This window comes from Equus przewalskii, chromosome 18 (genome assembly GCF_037783145.1).
Source record: "Equus przewalskii isolate Varuska chromosome 18, EquPr2, whole genome shotgun sequence".
NCBI classification, from domain to species: domain Eukaryota; kingdom Metazoa; phylum Chordata; class Mammalia; order Perissodactyla; family Equidae; genus Equus; species Equus przewalskii.
In genome coordinates this window covers 57085901-57101363 of record NC_091848.1, presented here as the reverse complement: position 1 = coordinate 57101363, position 15463 = coordinate 57085901, and the positions used below count along the sequence as shown (strand labels likewise).

Below are 15463 nucleotides of genomic sequence, written 5' to 3'. Positions count from 1 at the left end.
AGAGAGGCTGGTTGCAGAGAATGTATAGTTAGTGGAAATGGCGTGGAAAGAAGATGCAGGGCACAAAACAAAAGTGTGTCATCCTTGCTAAACTGGGGTCACTTTGACAGCTCTCCATCACTGTACCTGTCTACGAGAAACCTCAGTTAAACTGATCCCCGCGTTTCATGGATACTGTTCTGAGGGAAGTGAATGAGCGTATTCAGCTGAACTCAAAGTTTAATCTTTGATTCGCAGTTTTGTATTGACATTTTAGATGTGTGTTAGTTTTATTACTCTACCTTATACTTATGAGGTGCAGTTGAGTTTTTTAGTCCCCTGTGCTTGCCTCATACTTCTTAAACATCCTTTTTGAGACTTTTGTGCTAGATTTGATTTATTACAAATGAGATGAAATGTTACACAAGTTGCAAGAAGCATAAATACCTGGATCTCAACTCCAAACTGGTAATATAAAGTATCTTTACCCCAAAACTAGCATTTTTATAACTTCTTTTGCCTCCTTTCCCCTCTGGTGAGTACAGAGGTTTCCTGACATTTGACACTGCCTTTTAGTTCGTAATTTTGTCCTCTTGCTTTGCATTTCTTTTCATTCTTTTGACTTCCCAGTTCCTCTGTAAAGTATGTCATTATTATTTCCTCCTTTTCTTTAGTTAGGGTAAGTGAAAAATAGAGAAGTTAAGTGGATACAAGACTCGTCTAGGGTCCTTGAAGCAGGAGAAGAGAGGATTTGCACCCTCCTCCTCGGGTGCCTTGCCTGGAGCTGTCACCCCCTGAAGCACTAGTCTCTGACCCAGCTGTGACTCAGGGTTCCAACTGAGGTCGTGGTGTGTGACCGCTCTCTTCAGGAAACAATAACAACTCACATTTGTTGAGCTTTTAGCTCATGCCAGTCACTGTGCTTAGTGCGCCACACTCACTCCATTATTTAATCTGCACAACACATTTTGAGGTGATATTTTCTATACCTTTCAGATGAAGAAACACATTTGGGCGGATAAAGTGGCTTGACCAAGGTCACACTGCTGGTAAAGTAATGAGTGCAGGGATTTGAACCACTGTATCTATGTACAGCCTGAGACTCGTGTTCTCTTAATGGTTTGCTCAGAATCTCTCAGAGGCGTTGCTAGTAAAGAAGTGTGATTTAGTTGAGAATTTCGTATCTTTATTTTCCCGACTGAATGTTGATCTAGGAAAACCAAGACTCACCCTCTTTGCAGGCCGCACACCAGGGCCATCCTGATTGTGCACTGAATAACCCTAGGGAGTGTCATTCACATTGGAGACATCATAGATTTGTTTCTTTAGTAAGATGGTTTGCTTGAAGATGTTGGCAACATGTCTTGTTCTAAGAAAATTAGAATATTATAACAGTTTTCCTACAGATGAGAGTCAAGGGGCTTGAGGATGGGGGATGTTGATCTAACTGACACAAGAGCACCTTGGGACTTGTATTGCTCACTCCAGCCAGCAGTTGGCATTGTTCTCCATTGGCCACATGAGTTGTTGAGTAGACTTTTATTTCTTTCCCTCTTCGTACCAAATCTTTTTTCTCTTAGTTTCTGACAAATATTTATTATGAAAAGAATAAACAGCGTTGTGACCACTGTGTCTCAGTCTTGCTTGAGAAAATTTTTCTTGCTAGCCTAGTTCTGTCCCATTACCATGTAACTCTCCTCTCATTTTATAATCAGGAATTTCCTACAAATAAGAATACCTACAAATTAAGTCCTTGCTACAGTCGGTAATCTGAATTTATGACCTAAATCAGCAATAATTTAAGTTGTTATTTGGAAATGATAATGATACAGAGGGATTTTTCTGCTAAGTTAACTGCTTTCTAATGTGGAGGAAGGGTTTATAGGCAACAGGGCTGGAAATGAGGAAGTATTGGTTGGTTGCACCGCATGAAATCCCTTTTGTTAGATAGTCCTAAACTGTTGAATATCAGCAATTTCCCATCATTCAAGCTAATGCTAGGAGGTTATTAGAATGACCACAGCAATGGGCGTTATTAGTAATGTCCACAATGTCGTCATTATTTAACTGTTTTAAATACCATTAACATGTTACTAAGCATGTCGAAGCCAATTTCTTTCTGTGAGTGACTGCTCTTATTTTCTTTCATGTCCTCTCTTCCTGCCTTGGTTTCTTCTTGTGACTGGGAAAGTCTTTCAGTCATCCAAGTGCCAGAGAAGCAGTATTCATAATTAACTAACCTTTCTTGCCTCTGCCCACAGTTTTCATTCCTGATTCTTCCATCAGTTCAGGCGTGATGTGCTCTGCTCCCTGGAAGCTCTGCTTCAAGCTGTGGGGTGGTGACACCAACTTTGAATGTGAAACGTTCGCTCCTTTGCTTCTATAAAATAGTATGTGTGGAAACACTATAACGTGCAAAAACAACAATTCTTATTATGGGCAGGCTCCTGTATGAGAAGCTGAACATACATAGGAGTGGGGAGAGGTCCAGGATGGCAAGGGGAGGGGCATGTGGTCCCGCATTGCATTAGGCTGCAGTTGGATTGGCCAGAGTATGAGCCTTTGGTGCTAAGGTATTCCACCTCACAGAACGTTCTGATACCTTACTGGCAGGCTTCTTACACAGCAATTTTGCCTCTGAACATTGGGCAAGCCTGACATGCATGTGGTGCTGATCTCTTTGCTGCTACACAATTTAGGATAAAGGCTGAAGGGACTGAGAGCCACAGGTGGGCAGCTGTAGAATGTGGAGCCAAAAGGGAATTCTGAGGGTATAAGCACCTTCTCTCCATGCCAGGGACCATCAGTTTTCTAACCAACCTCTTCGCTCTTCTTTCTCTTCCTCAGGTGGATCTGCCTGGCTCTGTACACGTAAATGCCCACACAAAATAGATCACATCCCAGGCAGCACAGCACATACACTGTGCACCGAGAGCCTTTCACCAGCAGTTACTAGGCTGCAGTGAACTTGGATTGACATATAGATCCTCTCACTCTCATCTGCAGCCCAGGTCTCCTGTCGCAGGCCTTCATGGTCCTTGAAGTTTCCAGAAGCTCTTCAGCTATTACTATTCATACTTCACCTGACTTTGCTTTTAGACAGGGGCCAGTACCCTTGAGAGCTAACTCGGACTGATTACAGCAGCAGTGCCAGTGGTGATACTAGGGAGTGGGAAGCCCGTTATTAACAGTAAAATAAATGATACTTTGTGGCTTTAAAAATTAATTTAAAAATATTTCAGCACCCATCACAATTTGGAAAATGCAGAAAAGTAGAAAAGACGTTTACACCTAGTACTACGATATGAATACTGCTAACTGTTAACAATTTTTCCCTCTAGAGTTTTTCTAAGCATATGTAAAACAATTGTTCTCATACTGTGGGCCGTATGTGCGTATTGTGTATCTGACTTTTTACCTTTATTATATATATATTTTAATCATGTTTATGGCTTTTTTGTAGACATTGGATCTTTAAAAGCATATATGTACATATTTTCCCTAGCAATGGTGGTCACAAAGCCAGCCACTGCCTGCTATCCCCTTGACATTGCCCTGGTCTTGTTCTTCTCCCAGTGAAACAGGGACGTCTGTGTTTAATAGAGACCCTTCTGTTGATCAGAGACCTCCTGGTCTTGGTTGACATGGGGAGCTATGTGTTGGCTGTGGGCCTCTCGTGAGGGTGCCAGTAGGTGAGCAGAATGACTGGGAAAGAATAAAGAATTGATAATATGACACAGCCATAAGCTTATTAAATGCGCAGCAGGAAAAGCCTGCTATTTAGGTCCAGTCCGTTTGCTTATTTATTCCTGCAAACATTTTGTGTTTCCTTGGTGACTAATAATAGTTTTGAGAAATTGTTGAACTCACAAGTATTACTGCAGAAGTAAAAAAATCCTCGAATCACAAAAATTAGAGACGGAAAAGACCTATGAGGTCATCTTCTGTGTCCCTTGCCAGTACAGATTGTTCTCAGTGCTCAGTGTCCAGTTCATTCTTAAAGGGACCTTGTCAAGCAGTTTGTGCCCCATATCTTTTTTAAATAATGCGTTTTTAAAGAAACCACTCTGACGGATTTTTCTATATAGTTGTGGAGCTTGATTTCAGGCTAAATAGTTGTGGAGAAAGGCCATATGTTCATAGTACAACTGAAAGGTTTTATTAGTTGGAAGTCATTAGAACAGTTTAGGATGCCATTGGAATATGTTGGCCAAGTAAGGGTAAAACATGGGTGAGCTGAATTTATGTTTTCTTTTACCATTGGAAATTCAAATAGAGCAGTGAATGAGAATAAACTTTTAATCATATAAACTCGTTGAAATGGGTCTAGAGGGCCTGAGGAAATAATGCATCTAGGAAATAAAGAAAACTAAGAGAAAAATGGTTCATTCTAAGATTATTTTCATGAAGGAGACATTTTTTAACCCCTGCCCCCGGTCCCCAATTCTGCTTTGTCCATTATTTGTAGTCGATTATTGCTTGATATGAAGGTAGCTTCTAAATGTAAAATCCTTTCCTTCAGTTGGACAACTTCTTCCAAAGCCCAGGACAGAATAAAAGGGTCTCGTAGAGCAGTTAGTGGTGGTGTTACAGACTAAATGATTCAGTTCCCTTTATTATGGCTAATGATTTCTTCACTGGGAAAAATAATGAACAATTAAGAAATAAGAAATGTTCTTTGAGTTTTATTATGAAGGATAATCTTTTCCTAAAATCACATTTTAGTGTATAAAGGGCCTTAGAAAACATCTACTCTCACCCCTGGTGCCCACTTTTTAAATAGATGAGATAATTGGAGCTCAGAGAGGTTAATGGACTTGCCCCAAGGACAACAGTAAATCGATGACCCAGCCAGTATGTTTTATGGGTTTGCATGTCTGTGTTGGGAAACATGAAAAATCAAATATGGCTTGATTACACAATGTGATTAGAACTGTCAGAAAGAATGTGTCTGAAATTCTAATTAATGTTAGAGCAATTTACCTAAGTTTATGCTAACTACAGAACTAATTTGAAGTATTACGAGCTAGTGATCCACTTTACTGGTTAAAAATGCAGTCTTTTTGTTGCATTTCGTTTAAATTGGAGATCTGTATGTTGCTGGTAGTCAGCTTAAGCCAAATATGCCACTTACATAAAGATGTTCCAGGGAGTGGAAAGGGAAGGGAAGATAATTGGTGTTATTCATGGAGAGCCTACTGTGTGCTAAACACTCTGCCCAGAGCTCTACCTCTGATGCCTCAAACTTCCTTCCTGCTTTGTGGCATTCTGTATGAGTCTTAGCACAATACCCTGCACAGAGTGGGCATTCCACAAAGCTAATGAGTGAGGAAATGAAGGAAAGAAGTGCTTTGAATCCAGCAGGAGAAAGAGACGGTGATCATGTGCAAACTACCCCCATGCATTGACTGTTAGCTCGGGTTCATTTTTTATGCCATTTATTTCACAGCCGCTGAGGTGAATGTGTGTGCAGAATGCCACAAGATGCTATTTACAGTATTAAATTTTGGCTTTGTACTTTTAAATCAACTCAATACTGATAAGATTTTTTTTTTTTGAGAAAGATTAGCCCTGAGCTAACATCTGCTGCCAATCTTCCTCTTTTTGCTGAGGAAGACTGGCCTTGAACTAACATCTGTGCCCATCTTTCCCTATTTTATACGTGGGATGCCTACCACAGCATGGCTGGCTAAGCAGTGCATAGGTCCATGCCTGGGATCTGAACTGGCGAACCCTGGGCCACCAAAGCGGAGCATGAGAACTTAACCACTTCACCACCAGGCTGGCCCCCTGCATCTACTGTGTTATTTTAAGAGGCACTCAGCAACTGTTTGTTAAGCACCTTCTGTGTATTTATCACTATACCGAGTTCATACAAGGGAGGCAGAGAGTATAAAGTATGTTCCTGCCCAGATTTTGATGGGTAGATAGAACAAACAAATGAAAAAAAGCCCCAGAAACAATTAATATTAAATAGGGATGCTAAGTTTAGTGAAGGGACGAATTTTTGTAAAAGTGTCAGTGGGTCTAGAAATATATGGGAGGTCTTCGTAACAGAAGTTAAAGTTCATCTGGACCTTGAATGGTGAGTGAGGAAATCTGGGAGGGAGAATGGCAGAGCAAAGGGACCCTGGAGTGACTGGAGTCACTGGCTCTTATTGAGCAGTGCTGGGCCTCTGCAGATGGCTGTGCAGGCGGTGGACGTTGTAGCCCTGGAGGAGAAGGTGGTCACATAAGGTGGAGCCAGACTAGGAATGGACCTTAAAATTCAAGCAGTGGGGTTTTGGTTTTAACTTACTGATTTAGACAGTAGGGTGCTATTGACAGCTTTTGAGTAGTTGAGTAATATATTGAAATCAGTTTAAATGAACCATGGCATTGTTAGAAAGTTCCTTTTCAATTGCATATTAAAGTACAATATATACATATGAAGCAGAACTAGGAGTATGCCAACCTTGTCATATATTATTGCTTCTTTTAGGTGTAACGTTTGCGTAAGTGAAGGTGTGGAGCAGCCTTTTTTGAAAAATTTTAAATGTATTCTCTGAGAATAAAAATAAAATACATGTATCAAGTTTTAATTAAATAGAATTTCTTTTAGTCTTATTAAATATTAGAATGACTGCTCAAAGGTGGCTCTCTTGAGCCATTTATTTGACAAGTACTTTACCAAAGAGTTTCCCCAGAGAGAAAGTTGGTAGCTGGGTAAAGGTCTCCCAAGGCAGCTTATATCACACACACTCAAAAACTCTGAATATGACTGACTGACTGAATGAATGAATGAATTGGTTGTTTGGTTGTTTGGTTGGTTGGTTGGTTTTGATAATGTGCTTTGCAGGGGGCCTGTTAGATCCTTTACTGAAAATGGTGGGAGGCTCTTGATGTTTTAGGTACACCTTCTTACCTACGTACCTGTCAGGAATTTTGTTTACTCATTGTGGAAGGTAAAGTTGAGAAGAGAATCTTCTCAGAATGCATTTTGTTGAGACAGACACTTTATCTTCTCTTTTCCATCTTCCAGGGAAAGGATTTTATGTCTTCATTGGGTCAGTTTTTTTTTTCTTTTTTTTCCCCAAAGCCCCAGTACATAGTTGTATATCCTGTTCTAAGTTACTCTAATTCTTCTATGTAGGATGCCACCACAGCATGGCCTGATGACCCATGTATAGGTCCGCTCCCAGGATCCAAACCAAGAAACCCTGGGCTGCCAAAGCAGCGTGTGCGAATTTAACCACTCGGCCACAGGGCCAGCCCCCAAGGGTCAGTTTTAATATTTCATAAATTTCATTACAAAAATAGCTCTGCTAAGAATTTAGTTTGTTTCACCCCCTCGCCACCCCATGATCTTACTGGGCTTTCATCTCTCTCTTTGGTTCATGAGTTATTTAGAATTGTTCTTCTTAATTTTTAAACATATGTTTTGGGTAGGGGGAGAAATCTTTCTATCACTGATTACATTAAGAGTCAGAAAATATGGTCAGTATGCTATGTACTTTTGCAATTTGTCAAGATCTGCTGTTTGGTCCCACATGTGGTTAGTTTGTATACAAGTTCTCTGTCTGGTTGAAGAGAATGTGTATTCTGTAGGAGTTAAGAACAGTGTTCTCTATATCGATAAACCCTGCTTATTGTGTTGTTAAAATCTTCTACAGCCTTACTGATGTTTGTCTGCTTGATTTATTAATGACTAAGAGAGGTGTGTTAGAGTCTTCCTCTGTGGTGGTGGATTAGTCTGCCCTTGTGTTTCTGTCAACTCTTGCTTTACATATTTGAGACCATACTTTTAGGTATACGTAAATTCAAACTATTCCTAGGAAATGCAGTCTTTTCACATTATATAATAACTGTTTATAGATGCTTTCCACCGTAAAGTCCCTTTTGTCTCATATTAACATAGCTGTATAACCTTTCTTTTCTTTCCTGGTTGCCTGATAATGTCTTTTTTCCAGTGTTTTACTTTCAACTTTACTGTATTTTTATGTTTCAGTCACTTGTGAACAGCATATAGTTGGGAATTATTATTGTAGTTAGAATTGTTTTAATCCAGTCTGGCAATCTTTGTCTTTTAACATGAGCATTTAGTCTACATTAGAGATGATTATTGATGTATTTGAATTTACTTTTGCCATCTTATTTAATGGTTCTACTTTTTTAACTACGTTTTTTGTTGTTATTGTTTTATCTCATTTCTTGGCTTCTTTTGAATTTTATTTTTATTCATTTTCTCCCTCTCTACTTTGTAAGTTACACACTATTCCTATTTTATTAGGAATTTATTACCCTATAAATTCCACCTTATGAGTTAAATTGTCAAAGTCTAAAGCTGATCCGTTATTTTAATCATCCTCCAAAAAATTTAAGAACTTCGGAACACTTTAACTCTGAACATCCTCTCCCAATTTACATATTATTGTTGTCCTATTTTATAGTTCAGTCTTTTGTTAATTCTACAAGACGTTGTCGTCAGCTATTATTGTTCTTTTAGTCAATGTTGGTTTAGATGTACCAACATGTTTACCACTTTCTTTGCTCGTCATTCCTTCTTTTATTCCAGACTTCCATCTGGGATCGCTTTCCTTCAATCTAAATACATCCTTTGAACTTCTTTTAGTGGAAGTCTGCTCTTTGCACATGCTCTCTTTTTATTTATTTGAACACATCTTTATTTCACCCTTGTTCTTAGGAAGATTTTTCCTGAGTATAGACTTCTAGGTTGACACTTGTTTTCTGTCAGCACACTGAAACTATTATTCCACCATCTTCCGGCTTCCCATGTTACTGTTGAAAAGTCGGTTATCAGTCTAATTGTCATTCTTTTTCTCTCTGGCTGCTTTTACGATTTTCCCTTTGTCTTCGATATTCTGCAATTTCACTGTGATGTACTTAAGTATAAATTTATTTTAATCCTTCTTTGGTTTCATTGAGATTCCTGAATCTATAGACTGGTGTCTTTCTTCAGTTGTAGGAATTTCTCAGCCGATATAAATTTGTCAAATATAGCTTCTGAACAGTTTTTTCTCTCCTCACCTTTTAAAGCTTGGATTAGGCACGTTAGACTTTCTCACTCTGTTGTTCATATCCCTTAACTGCTCTTTCCGTTGTTCTTTCTCTTTCTTCAGGCTGTATTCTATATAATTTCTTCAGATTTGTCTTCCAGTTCACTAATTCTCATTGCTGATCTGCAAGTACAATTTTCATTTCCGAAAGTTTTTTTTTTTCCTGATTCACTTGGCCCTTTATAGTCTATTATTCTTTTGACTAGAAATTTCAATCCCCCTTTTTATCTTTAACATATTAAGTATGTTTTACAAGCTGTCTGATAATTTAAATATCTGAGGTCTTTAAATCTCAGCGGCTCTGATTCTGCTATCATTTCTCTGGGTTCTGATCCTTGTGCATTATTTTCTAGTGTGTTTTTGGATTTTTTAATATGAGCTCATACATCTTAGAACTTTATATGTGGGAATTCTTTGAACTACAGGTTGAAGGTGGCTTCCTCCAGAGAGGATTTGCGTTTGTTTTTTGCCAGATACCAGGGGGTATTTTCAGCCCAGAATCTCTAGGCTCAGGCTTTTTTGTTTTTTGTTTTTGGACCACCCAGTTAGTATGAATTGGGGCTGCAAATATCATGTGGGCTAGTTGTTATTACAAATTCTCAGAGTACTTTATTTCTCCCCTTACTCCCAATGTCCTAGTTCAAGGAGAGCACTTTTCACTTGCAGTTCCTAGAGGTCAGTTACGTTACTAAATCACCTTTACACTGATAGTTTACCTCTTTGCAATCCCTCCTTTGTGTGGGGCTGGGAGGACCCTGGGCTTTTTCCTCTGTACTCTATGATGCCATGAAAACTAAAATTTAAGTCCACAGAGTTCAAAAAATGCAAAACGAAAGCCAGCTTCTGGTCTTTCCTTACCTTGCTGGTTTTCACTTTTATTCCATCCTTGGCCTTTGGATATTTCTTAATGACTTGCCATCTGAGGGATGTATATTTTAAAATATTTTATTCATTTTATTTAGCACTTTAAGTGTTTTTGTTTTTTGGGTTTTTTTTTTTTTAGTAAGACAGTAGTTTAGAGTAGCTAATCACTTTCACCATCAGAAGTGGACCTTAGCATGATGTAATCTAATAGTGAAAACCAACCTAAAAACTACATAGGACCTATTTCAAATTAATATATTAGAGCCAATCGTTTGGCTTTTTATTCTAAGAAACAGAGTTTTAGCTTAACCTCTTAAGGTTTTACATCTTAGCATTTACATTCGTTATTCAGTATACTAATTGGCCACCAGCAATTTTTCAGCTGCAAGGTAATATAAATGTTGTCTCAAATATAAGCTCAATTATTAGCAAAACTTGAACTTTTTAAGTTTTAGCCTTTCTTAGGTCCACACGTTAGTAGGAATATAGATCTGCCGTCTAGGATATGTATGACCCACTTCTACTTATTAGTTAAATTTATTAAATGTCATTATTTTCCTGGCATTTTACAGTTGTCACTTCTTAGTTTAGGCAAACACACATTAGTCGGAGACCAGTGTAAGGAGAGATGGTGTAAGAGAGTTCAAGGAAGCCTCCTCTGTGCTTTACTGAACCACTCTAAGAAATCGGGCGTCGTTGACGTCTCATTCCAGGTGCTTCAGAGAGAGATTGTTCTCATGGGCCACTTTCAGAAAGCTCTTCCCATCTTGAATTCAGGAGCTTTTCACAGAGCACTAGGCAAGTCTCTAATTTTGTATAGAATATCGTGTAATGTAAGATGGCTTCGCATCTTGGAAGAACTCCTAGGATATGGTGACTTTAGCTTGTTTGCCTCCATTGAGAACTGTCCTGAAAATAGTACCCCAGGTCTTCCAAGTAGTCTTGAATGTGAGTAACCAAGAGGAAATGACACATCAGCTGGGATGCTTCCAGATGCAGTCAGCAGAAAACCTGGACTCCCTTTGGATTCACACAGTGGTGAAATATATCCTCTCACAACACAAATTCCAGACTTGGGGCAGGCTCCAGATGTGACATGTTGCCTCTTTCTCTGGGTTCTTGTGGCTCTGGCCTTTTCCCCTGGATAGCATCATTGTCACCCTAGTAGCAAGATGGCCTCAGTAATTTCAAGCATCGCATCCAGACGTACAGCACCTTCAGGTAAAGAGAGGACCATCTCTTGTGGTGTCTCCTAAGGAGTAAGGAGACCTTTCCCATAACTCTCTCTCTCCCACAAAGATGTGCCCTTATATCTTATTGGCTGGAACTGTCAGAGGGAAGGAAAGTAACATGGCTGGTTTATAGACCAATCAGACTTTATCCTTGACCTAGACATAGGGTCACACTAGTGTGAGTCAAATGGGCTCAGTGGATTATTCTAAATTCTCTTTGGTGTAAATTCTGGGTATACTGTTGCCCTGTAATTTTCTCCATAAAGAGTATGGAGATCCCTACTGATACTCATGCCCACACAGATAGCTGCAGAGATGTTGTGCTCAACATATTTCAACAGTGGTCACAGACTGGGTGAATTGCAAGAACCAACTCATTCAGCTGGTCTGGACCTTCATACTACTTTCTTTAAATTGCTAGATGATCTGTATATAGTTCTCAGTGAGTGAGTGGCCCATTTTTCTATGAAGTGATTTTAAGGCCAAAATAGGAACTTAGGAAACTCTCATATTTGAAATTCTGTATGTCCTCCAAATGTATAATATTCATTTTTTTCTGCCCAGAAAATGAGAGGTGATCAGGATTAAAGCTTTGTGGCATTTAAGTCCATCAGTCTTCAAACTAAAACATTTTTCCAGGAGAAAAGTCCCCACTGATTTTCTAATCCTTGCCATTGTTTTATGGACTCCTCCTTAGCCTTAGCCTTTAGTAGCTATGGAATAGAAGCGATAGATGTAATGCTTTATTGGTAAAATCAGAAATTTCTTTTTTCCCCGTGGAAAGTGAATATTAATATTGTGTCACTTGTTGATCTTTTTCTCTAGACATAATATGGCATTTTTCTGTGGGCTAAATTTGTTCTGCTTTCTCATATAGAACATTAAATCTGTTTCACAAAGTGAATTTAGGCCTCTTTACTGACTCCATAAATAATACATGAGCTAAAATTCTTTAGCTCATGTGGAGAATGTCACATCTCTAATTTTAGGGTCAATGTGATGATTCATGAACTTTGGATGAGAATATGGTGTAAGTGCTTCTTAAGAATCTCAGCTGTAAGTAACAATGAAGTTCATCATGCTGACCTGCTGGCTCATGTTTCTATATGCTATAGTTTTGATTTAGAAAAAGTTCGTGTAATAAGATTACTTATTTTCTTTCTCCCCAGACTGTTCCTTTTCTGTTAATTCACTATCATTCTTATACCCATAAAAAATGGAAACTAATTTTAGAGTAGAGACAAAGTAGTAAAAAAACTAAAGAGGTTCAATGAATAGAAATGTTATTGAGGATTCTGCTGGCAGTATTTTCTGATTTTGCTAAAGCCTAAACTTTCTAGTTGGAAGAAACAAGTCACCTGCCCAAGGCTATTTATTGGGATGTTACCATATTTTATTGCCAGATCATGGCTTTTTTTATGATTTGGTGACTAAATTTGTTTTAAATATCAGAGAAACCATGATTTCTGTTTGCATATTTTTATTGATTCATTATCTTTCTTCAGCAGTTAATTAGATAAATGCAAGTACATGCATGTGTGTATAAGTGTGTTAAAGTAGCTGTTTGTGTGTGTATGTGTGTGTGTTTTCCTTATCACTGTATTGCAGTTCCTTCATCCTCAGCAGGGGGTTGAGGAAAGATGATTTTAGGGAGGAAATGACTTGAAGTTCTTAAAGATCGGGTGAATACGTCTGCAGCCCTCATCCCAAGTCAGGTCTTCATTTCATGGCCTCGGTGTGTGATGGCCTTTGCAGCCTTCATGCAGCGACGCCTCCGGGCTGTTCCCAAGAAGAGGTGGAGGGCTGTCACGGTGATTGGACGAGGAGGGACCATGCCTTGCTTAGAATATACGCGATGCTCTGTGTGTCTGTTCTTCCCCATGAGGATATCTGGGGGCTATCAGGACACAGCCTTCTGCTTTCAGGTATCTCTATCTCCAGCAACGGAATTTTTAGGATCTAGGTATTTTTGAATGGTAAGTTCAAAAATATTATTGTCTGTTTTGTAGAACTTTAAGTCTTATCCCTAATCAAAAACTAGATCATAGCTTTTTAAGGTATGAGGATTTATGGATTTTTTTTCTCTATTATTAGAATTGTGTAGTTTGTTTGATGAAAGCAGGTAGCTAATTCTTTTAGTGTAAGTTATCAGAATTGACTGTCTTCCTAAAGTAACCTCCAAGTGCTTTGATCTGCACAACTTTTTAACTTCTATAGGTAATTGATTTATACTTCTGTATAGAATGTAATTAGATTCTATGCTGATTGAGAATTTTTTTTTTTTCTTTTGCTGAAGAAGATTCACCCTGGGCTAACATCTGTTGCCAGTCTTCCTCTATTTTGTATGTGGGCTGCCACCACAGCATGGCCACCAAGTGGTGTAGGTCCATGCCTGGGATCCGAACCCAGGCCACTGAAGTGGAGCATGTTGAACTTAAGTGGTGGCCATGGGACTGGCCCCAAAGCATGATTTTTGTTTATCAACATCCCTTTATAGAATATATTTGTATTTTAAAATATAATTAGATTTTATCCCCAACCCTAAACGCATTTTGAAGGTAAAAAATCTGACTCCCTCTTTGCTGAATCCACAAATGTTTCTATTAATTGCTTTACAATTTTATTATTATTGATGCTGGGTAACTAGACATTCAACATTCATTTATTAAGCACCTATGGTGTTAAATGAGACAAATTTGAGGAGAAAAAGCCATTTAGCATAGAACCAGCCTTTAACAGGCTTCAGTAAACTTAGTTCCTTTCCTCTCTGCTATGATATTCAAAACTTTGTGCAATATGGTGAAAAATAAAAGAGATCCCCTGCTTCAAGGAATTTACAGCTAGGAGTTGGTTGGCGAGGTATTGATACAGAAGAGGAGATAGACAGGTTAAAAACTAAGTGAATTCCACAAGGTACATAAATGAAGTGCCCTTTTCCTGCAGAGGAAGAAGTTCTGCATCTGGAAATGTGTGAGAGAAGGTGGCACTTAGGAGTTCAGGTAAGTTCCGTTCCATTTGCTCCTCTGTTGTGGATGTATAAGATGTACCCTCACTAATGAGAAGCTGAGCTGGTGCCCGATCTGGCCTAGGGGGAGGGCAGGGTCGGTTCACTGGACACATTACCCTTGTGTGCTGTTATCTTCTTTCCATGAATGACCATTTCTTGGTTTTTGCTTTTTAAGTTTTTGAAGTCTGTGTTGCTTATGGTTTCCTTTGCTCATGGAAGAAACATGGTATACTGCTTAATTTATATAGATCTTACGGCAATTTGCATTCTTCCAGCAAGGACAAAAGTGAAAACTTTACTCTTCAAAATGTAGAAAGTTCCCCATCTTGCAAAAAGACTGTTTCAAAGTTTCGTTTGTAGGTATTTCTCCATAGAAACAATGTTATTAAGTAGAAAATTGATTCTCAGACCAGCACAAGGAGGCTTACTAAACCCAAAATAAAGCTGAAACCTCTATTTAGGTAACTGTGATAGTGTGGTGATATTGTAGCACAGTAACAGCAAAGCTCGGAAGATTTATACATAATGTGACTATTACAGCATGTAGTAGAGAGCAATATTTATGCAAATGTGTCAAATTTAAACTGTATTGCGGGTCAGCTAGTTTTTTATAAACTAGCTGGGAGCCTATGTTTTACATAAAACATGGCGTTTATTAGCAAAGGTGTTCCAGGTTCTCACTTCGAATTCCAGGTGAATACCTCCCTACCATATCCATGGCCAACTAGTCTGAAGAAAATTAAGTAGCTCTGGAAATGCTCTTGCCCTTCCAGGTGTCCTCCTTTTGAGCAGAATGTAGGCTGGCTTTTTACCTAGGGGGAACATTCACAAGTCAGGTGTTCATAACCCAGAGAATGCCTGTATGTATTTGGCCAGCATGGTTAAACTTAATATATTTTATTCTTTGCTCTCACAGGTTCAAGCATGACAGCATGTTCTTTTAGGCAACTTTCAGTCACCCGTGTTCATGACTGGAAAAGCTGAAAGCATCTCCTTTAAAGAATGAGTCATAATTCAACTAGCTTTGCACTTGGCTTTGTAGATTTAGTGGGCTGTCACTCAGCAGGACTGTTTTTTATTTTTTACCATATCTCTTAATGTATGAATGGTAATATTTGTGTGTTCTTCAAGGTACTATATTTCCTTTCTGCTCATGGACAAGAGCTTATTTTTTAGCCTATCTTCTTTTTCAGAAGCGGCCAGTGTAGTGGTAATGTCTGCCAGATACAGACTAGGGAACTTAGTTCAACAATAACATAACGATTAATCCATGGCAATGTTTCTTGACCTATAGATCGGTTTCAGTAAGCCAAAAACGGACAATC

General features: G+C 38.7%; 2 protein-coding genes across 3 annotated transcripts in view; one reads left to right on the top strand and one right to left on the bottom strand.

Moving 5' to 3' along the window:
* CMSS1 (cms1 ribosomal small subunit homolog) overlaps positions 1-15463 on the top strand; it is a 361629-nt gene that overhangs the window by 54567 nt on the left and 291599 nt on the right. The window lies entirely within an intron of this gene.
* Positions 1-15463, bottom strand: part of FILIP1L (filamin A interacting protein 1 like) — a 297201-nt gene that overhangs the window by 50262 nt on the left and 231476 nt on the right. The window lies entirely within an intron of this gene.